The sequence below is a fragment of the Fukomys damarensis genome, unplaced genomic scaffold (genome assembly GCF_012274545.1).
Source record: "Fukomys damarensis isolate Sample0158 unplaced genomic scaffold, DMR_v1.0_HiC HiC_scaffold_12, whole genome shotgun sequence".
Classification (NCBI taxonomy): Eukaryota; Metazoa; Chordata; class Mammalia; order Rodentia; family Bathyergidae; genus Fukomys; species Fukomys damarensis.
In genome coordinates, this window is record NW_022900924.1 from 44,309,981 (window position 1) to 44,318,635 (window position 8,655).

Sequence of the window (8,655 nt, forward strand, 5' to 3'; positions counted from 1 at the left end):
CTTAGGGCCAGGATGTAGCTCAGTGGCACCATGCCTGCCTCGCAAGCACATGGTCCTGAGCTTCATCCCAGTACCAAAAAAATTAAAGTAAACCTTTATGGACTAGGACTGTAGCCAAAGGATGGGATAACTGCCTAGCATGTATCAGGTCTTGGGTTTGGCCCTCATAACACACACACACACACACAAGCTGCTGCTGCTGCTACTTATTCAAGGTAGGTATTTCCTTTGGAGAAAGTTATCTATGAATGTTTGATTCTAGCCAAGGTAGGTTTTACTTTCAGTTATCTATTCATTATTTCCTGTGCTTAATTCCAGTGTTGCTTTGTCTGTTCATTTGTTAGTCTAAAATTCAGCAGGGATGGCTCTTTAAAATCTGAAACATGGCAGTTTGGATTATTAAAGTAAGAATAACTTATACATTGAAGATTAAAACTAAATATCATTTTCCCCTAAACTTTCATCCTGTTGTATTTTCCCATTTAAATTAGTATATACTGCACATATTACAATGAAATAAGAATGACACTTCCCTATGTGTGGGTTTTATTTTGTTGTGAGTCCTCTATCTCAAGATCATATTCCAGTGGCCAAGTGTTGACATTAGGGTGGATCTTGGACTATGCTGTAGCTGAGTAGTCTCCTTAGTTAAAGTAAAAATGATTTAAAAAAAAAACAAACCCTATTTGCTCCTGTCCAGGTCCCTTATGTCTAATCCTTGAAACCACCACACAGAGCAGGCGTTCTTACCTGCTCTGTGCTTTATAGGTGAGGAAAGTGCTCCTGGCCAAGGTGTTCAGGTTCAGTGTCTCTGCTTTGTGGCAGGATTCAAATCCAGATTGAACTAACCTCCAAAGACTTCCTCCATAAATTTTTAGATGTAGAAAATTCATTTTAGAAATTGTACCTTACAAATAAAACTTACTTGAGGGCCGGGGGTTTAGTTCAGTGGTTCTGGCACCTTCCTCACAAGCACAAGGGCCTGAGTTCAATCCCTGGTACAAAAAAAAAAAAAAAAAAAATACTGTATGCTTTAGGAGGAATATTTCTCAAGTGGTTTTTTATCTGAAATTTTTATTTTGTAAAGTATTTGCATTTAGGAAAATCAGATGCACAAATGCTCAGTGGCTAGAGATGTCTGAATGCATGATTTGGTTATATTCCACAAGTTTGTTTCTAAGCAGACTGTTTCAAACTTTCAGAACAAGATTATTTCAGAACATGAATCAGTAACAAAGTCGAGTGAGTACCAAACTGGTCTACAAAAACCAACATGTACCTAAACCAGTGTGTCCCCGTGTATCCTGTGAAACCCTTGTATGAGCTGTTCTGTGAAAAGAATTCCGTGAGCAGATAAGCTTTGTGTAAGCAGATAAGCTGTATACTTCATTTTCCTATCCCTGTGCAGGTTTATATTGTGCATATTAAAAGGTCTGTAGGGGATGGGGGTAGCTCAGTGTAAAATGCATACTCAGCATGTGCAGAGACCAGGGTTCAGTCCCTGATGGGAAAAAGAAAAGGTCTGGGGAGTTTTGATTAAAGGAATTTGTTTACAATGTAGCATTTTTCAAATGTATTTTATAAAAACCATCCTACCTTTTTATCAAGAAATATCCCAAGAAGGGGATATAGGCTAGGATTTCTAACTTATGAAAGTTGAACTTCATTCTAGAAGAGAATGATTTATAATTTGCTAAACACAAGACTTTAATTTTTGTTAACTTACTCAAGAAACTGTAAAAGGCAGGACAGATGAGGGTGTGGTTGATGTGGTTGGTTCTGAGACACTGTGGTTTAGCGCTGATACTACTGTTGCTCCGAGATTTGCTGCTCTAAGCAGCTTTCCAAAACATTTTGTCCTTGCCATCAACTCTTGCATAGTTGGTTGACGAGGGCACATCTGCTACTCATCGAAAATACGAGACAATGAGTGAGCAAGTGTCTCTGGTCTGGCTCATGCCCCCAAACCTTGGCTAATTTGTTTTTTTAGGTCCTATACTTTACATTTGGGTTTGACTCATTTTTTTTATTTGAGGAATTATTGGGGGAGTTAACGAGAGTAGGTAAATGAGGGTGGATTTAGCAAGGGTTTAGTCATGATTTTATCTCAACTTCCCAACCTGAAATTTTTTTTCAGTACAGCTGCCAAGTGCTAACATTTCAGTTCTGTTACCAATGGGAATCATTGGATTTGGAGGAGAACTTCTATAAATATTGTTCCCCTCTGTTTAATTCTCTGTGGATTAATGACTGTTGGCTAGAAGTAGAAGAGGATTGTGGGGGTTGAGTTTTGTGTCATAATATCATTTGGTCTCACTTTGTAGGCAGTGGGGATTAATAAAGAGCTTTGCAATATGCTTTGTTCAAATAGTTCAGTCCGAAAAATGTTACCAGTAACAGAGCTAAGGAACCTTGGAAGAAGACAGTTACTTGCTTATTTAGTTCTCTCTGGTTTCTGAAGGATCTCTTATGTAAGCAATTACTTACAGACAGAATATATTTTCATCTCTCTATGTAACAGAGTCACTCAGCTGAAAAATAAGCACTTTATTGTAGCGCACCATGCCAAGCTAAATGGGGAAATACAGACTGAAGACTTCTCAATGCTAAAGATTTTTCAAGCTTGGCTGTGCACTGCTTTGGGGGAAAAAGGCAGGCCTCAGCATATGCTCACCCGGGCCAGCCATTCTGAAGAGGCCTTGCTGGTGCATGACACTGGGATTGGCTGTTTATAATTAGCAAGACTGCTACTTAGTGGATTTTTTTTTTTTTTTTGCTGATTCCCTTAAAACCAAATTAAGATCTTGACACCTGCCACAAAGTTGTTACTAAGCAAGATCGAACATTCTCAACAGAAATGTCAAATGATGTTTTAAACACTAGTGCTTAATACAAAATGTTAACTATCGAGTTGAAGCGAATTTGTGGGTTGTTTCCAATTACGTTTCTGCAGCCTTTTTCATAATCTCTTAAATTTATGGGGGGATCAGGACCACAACATATTGAAGTTCACTCCATTGAAAGTCTCAGAAAATGTGTTCCATTCCTGTGCTTTTTTGTTTTTTGGTTTTTTTTCTTGGTACTAGGGATTGAACTCAGGATTTAAGGGGCAGGTGGTGGAACCACGGGGCTAAATCCTGTCTTTTAAAGGCAAATAACTTTTCTCCAACTAGTGAGTATCTGAGTTTTTCACAGTAAATTGCAAAGCATATAATCCAATCTTGTGGGTTGTGTTTCATACTGTTCTCAATCGAAGCACAGCCTAGAGAAGAAAACTGACCAAGTTGCAGAGTGAACTGACCTAAAATAATAACTTACTGCTGTAAAAGACGTATTGCCATCATTCACACTCAGAACATCCCCCCTGCTTGGAGCATACTCATCCAGTTTGTGAAGTGGTTCTGGAAGTCTGTCCTGAGGGTCTTCAGTTGTGCTGTCATGGCTGCCTGCGGTATCCGTAATTGACTCAGAACGTTGACCTTTCATGGTCATACTGACTTTGGGTAAGAGCCATAGCCACATGGCACCAGATCCAGGAAGTAAGGTAGATAAAGGAACACAGGCTTTTGCCGGCCCACCTCTCCTTTGGATGGCACTTAGCAGCCGCGTTGCAGTGTTATCATACCTTGTAAAAGCACAGAGGCCTTCCAGAACTGCTTCAGAAAGTGGCAAGAATGAGGGATGCATGTGTTCAGAGTGTAGGGAGGATTTTGAGTGGGATTAATGACAATGTGTCTTTCCATTATACATTTTTAAAATGTAAACACTTAACTGTATTTTGATCACATCTCAGTTTTTAGGCCTGGAGATGCAGCGTAGGTCTTGTGTTTAATCTTCAGCACTGAAAAAAATAATTCTTGTGAAAAAAATATGCAGTTACTGTGACCAAAAGCAAAATATACATGAGCAAGATCGAGCAGGCAGGGTGTCGGTTGCTTATATAAGATACTTTCCCCTATCACAAACAGCACAAACTGAGCTCTTTATTTTCCCTCCAAACTGCTTGTGTTACCCCCTTCCCAAACATTGTCCCAAATAGTAACTTGGCACTCCATGGTCTTTCAACCTTGATTCATTCATCACCACCTCTCAAGTGTGCAGATCCTAGTCTCTTGGAAGCTTTCCTGATCCTACCCCTCTCAGAATCTGTGTAAATTTCTGTCTCAGTCTCCACAAGATCTCAGTCAAGCCATTGGATTTGCCTGTACTCCTGACAACCTTCTGAGTACTTCCTTACTCATCTGTCCCTTCAGTCCAGCTGCTGCACAGCAGTAGGTGTTGCTGACCTACTTAAAGCTCTTCTGTGACTTCTCTACCACCCTTCAGGATGAGTCCACATTTCTTAGAAAGGTTTACAAGGTTACGTGTATTGGCCGCACCTACCTCTTCAAATCTTGCACCACTCCTGTTATTATAGTCAGAATTTTTGTGTTAGTTTTTCAGTTTCTCCAGTTCTCTACAATTTCCCCCTTCACTAGTGGTTTGCTTTGTTTTTGGAGACAGGGTCTCACTGTATCCTAGCTGGCCTCGAACTTGGTGTGATCTTCTTGCCTTAGCCTCCCAAGTGCTGGGGTTACAGGTATGTGCCACCATACCTGGCACTGATTTTCCATATGACTATTCTTAGTTTCAAAGATGATTTCCTACAGGTGACATTGCTCCACCCAAAGGAAAAAATATGAGAAAAGGAAAAAATGGAAACAAAGTCTTTGTAAATAGAGGGGGTGGAGGGGTTGAAGGGAGGGCAGAGGAATGGGAAAAAAACTTAAGAACCAAAATGCATCTTGTACAGGTACAAACTCCCAGTGATGTCATCGTATTGTATACCTGAAGTGTACCATTAAATTGAATGAATTTTAAAAGGTGTCTTTCCTACAATTTTGAGATGGCTTGGTTATTGGCTGACTTCTTTCTAAATAGAACGTTCCATGAAGACAAGAGCCCTTTGATGCACTGCAGTATTCTCAGAACTATGGCAGGCTCGGTAGAAGCCTTACCAAATACTTGTTGGATGACTGAAAGGGTGATACTTCTTCATTACGTGATTCACCTTTTCCTTCCCTTTATCTTTCCTACTTAGGGTTTGAATATTAGAACCAGGAAAGGTTTTAGGGATCAACGAGGCTAATTTTCTTGTTTTTTAAGAAGGCAACTCATTCAAAGTTAAGATTACACAACTGGCTGTTGGTGGAGGACAGAGCAGAATCCAGTTCCTCTGGCTCCTCATTTCCATAATAAATCTCCCCTTGCATTGAACTATTTATTGCGGCCCTGCCTTGACACGTTGGTTTTATTTTTTCAGAGTGGAGCAAACCAAGAACTCATTTTTTAAGAGAGTCTGAAAACAAGCTCTTCTGCCCGAATAAAATTTCTCAAAACAACTGAGGCCTAATTATAGAAAACTTTTGATCATTTTGGAAATCAGTCTTGCTAGAGAACATTCTTATGAACATTGATTATTAAATACCCAAAACAGCAAAATGAAAGATAATAGGAAGTAGGGAGGTGGATTTTTGTTCAAATGGGAAGGGGATCAAGAGATGGAGGTGGGGAAAGAGAAGAGGAAGAAACAGGAATTGAGATGTATTATGTACCTGTACCAGCTCCACACAAGGAGTATAATCATTGTGTAATGCAAATGTAATACAACAACAAAGTCAAACTCAGTAGGAGCAGAGAGTAGAATCGTGGTTACCAGGGACTGGGATGTGGGTTGAGGAAATACCTGTCAAAGGATATAAATTTCAACTAGAATCTGCAGAATAAGGTTAGGAAGTCCATTATACAGCATGTGGCTGTAGTTAGTAATGTTTACTTGAAATATACTTGAAAATTGCTAAGTGATTTTTAGAAAAAGTTTGTTTTTCACCTTCAATTTATTGATCCTACCCTTGTTGACCAAGCTGCCAACACACATGACATCCATTTTAGAAAAAGGTTCTCAACATGAAATACATGAGATAAGGAATATGTTACATAGCTTGACTTAACCATTCCGCAATATGTATCTATACAGAGAGAGATACATAATATCTCAAGGTCATGTATATCATACATATTATTTTTTGGTACTGGATTTGAACTTGGGATCTTGAGCTTACAAGGCAGGCAGTGGCACCACTGAACTAAATCCTTGGCCCAATTTTTTTTTAATAATGGAAAAACATTTTATTCTTTTATATTATTTCTACATTCTATAAAAGCAAGTGGCCAGGTGTGGTGCACATCTAAATCCTAGCACCTGGGAGGCTGAGGCAGGAAGATTGCTGCAAGTTCAAGGCCAGCCTGGGCTACAGAATGAGTTCAAAACCAGCCTGAACTATACTATATATCGAGACCCTGGCTCAAAAATAAAAGCAAATGAATAATAAATGTGTTGACTTTTCAGTTATTTTGAAAGATGAAAAGATCCATTTGCTGGATTTCCCTACAGTTAGAGGATGTGGATAGATCAATTATGAACATAAACTTGGAACATATCTCAAACATTTTAGATACTCTCCTAAGTACATGTCATGAATTAATGCATTTAATCCCCAAACAATAGGGCTAACGTGACCAAGTCTTCATTGTATTTAGAGTCCCCTGGGAAATGAAGTGTTTGTAAAGGGGGAGGGGAGGAAAGGGTGAAGGGAGGGCAGGGACAAGGGGAAAAAATGAGAACCAATCCTGTCATGTAAAGGTACAAGATCCCAATAATGAATGTAACTGTACTGTAACCCTAAAATGTACCAATAAACTCAGTGAGGAAAAAAAAATAAAATAAAAAATAGAGTCCCCCTAGGTCCTCTGACCTTGGGGAGAATGACTCCACTCGCCTTAAAAGGGGAGAAGCCGCACAGTAGGGTGCTAGGGAATGAGGGTAAGATGTGGAAGTGGGCGTTGGGTGCGTCAGCAGCTTGGTCAGGAAATTTAGTGGGGTAAATTAAAGATGGAGATGGAATATGGTGGAGCAGGTTTGTATGTTTACAATTATATTTAAGAAAAGAAGGCTATAAAATAATGTTTAAAAATTAATCAGCAGCAAAAAGATCTGAGAGTATCCAATCGATAACCCTTCCTTGCTGCTCTCTGACGTAGCTCCTGCCTTCTGTGAACACCCTGTACTATATGCACGTTTATTATGTATCATGGAATCTGCTCAGCCTGGTCTTTTTCTTAATGCCATGCCTAAAACATCATTGTTACAGTGTGGGTTTATGAGATCTATATTAATATTTTTCATTATTTTCATGTTATTTGCCTTCAAAAGTTCATCTATTTTTAAACCTTTAATTAGTCTCCAAGCAGATGGCACAACAACTAAGAAATCTTTTTCAGAGTCAGAGGCTTTGGTGTATATCATTAGAACCTCAAACTTTGTGGTTCTTTGTTCATATATCTCATTAATGAAAGTTTCTGCATACTAATTTTACTTATAGTACAAATTAAAATATCTACTGATGGAAAAAAAAAAGAGCTATTTGGAAAAACATTTAAAATTACCACTCCTGATTTTTTTGTTAAATGAAGTTTTGGACAGTAAAATGCCAGGTCTTAAAGAAAGGGGATATTCCATGCTTCATAACAAAACACTTGATGGAGATAGCTTAGAGCTAATTTTAGAACTTCGCAGTCAAAGCAATGCTTTTAAAAGGATGTCTGAGAAAAAGCAGATCTGAAGTTTACATTCTTTTGTTTAAGCCCAGTGTGTACAGAACTGAAACTCTCCCACCAAACAATGCTGTCATTGTGGAGAGGTCTCTTCCTGTCACCCAGGCTAGACATCATCTCCGAGGCCGCCCTTGCCCTCAGTCCTCCCATCTCCTAGGGTACTAGGCTCTGTTGCTGTTCCTTCAGAAAGTCTGCAGTCTCTAGCTGCGTCTACTCTTCACTCTGATCCTTCATTATCTATCCCTCCAATTAGTCTCTTTCCATCAGTCCCTTGTCCCTCTTGCTAATCTGCATCCTATTCCTGGATGTTTATTATCCATTTAAAAGCAAATTAGTCATACACTAAAATATTCCCAGGACTAAAAGCCCCTGGCTCCCTTGGCCTACAAGATAAAAATCAAAATTCAGTTTGCTCTTTATTCTCTGGCCCTGATCTACCTACCTTTCTAGCCACATTTTTCTACCCTCTATATGTCCCGTGTGTTTGGGTGAAGCTCTGGTGTTCTTTTTTCTCTAACATGGCCCTTGCTTTCTTACTTTCTCTGAATATCAACATTGCAGTCTTTTAGGTCAAGTTTTCACCTCCTACATTGAGCTTTTTCATATGTGACTTTTGTCTACTTTGAATTCCTATTATGCTTCTTTCTCCCACAGCCTGTTAAGCTCTGTGTTCTTGTGATCTCTTCCTGAACTAATCACATCTTCTTATACAGCACTAACACATAGAATGTACACCGACAATGTTTATTTCCAAGTATTAACTAATGACCCATATGCAGCTCTAACCTGTAATGTTGGAAACTTACGGTCATCCTTCTACAGCTGGGTGTGGCTGGAAGGACCAAGAAAAGTGTGCATAGATTCCACTGCCTTGGACTTGTGGATGTAAGAAAACATTCCCATCACATTGCTCCTGTTCTGTCTGAACACCAAGAGAAGTTGTTGGATTCCCAAGATGAGCTGCGCCAGAACCCAGAAGAAGGGTTTTGCACTGCTGTGGAA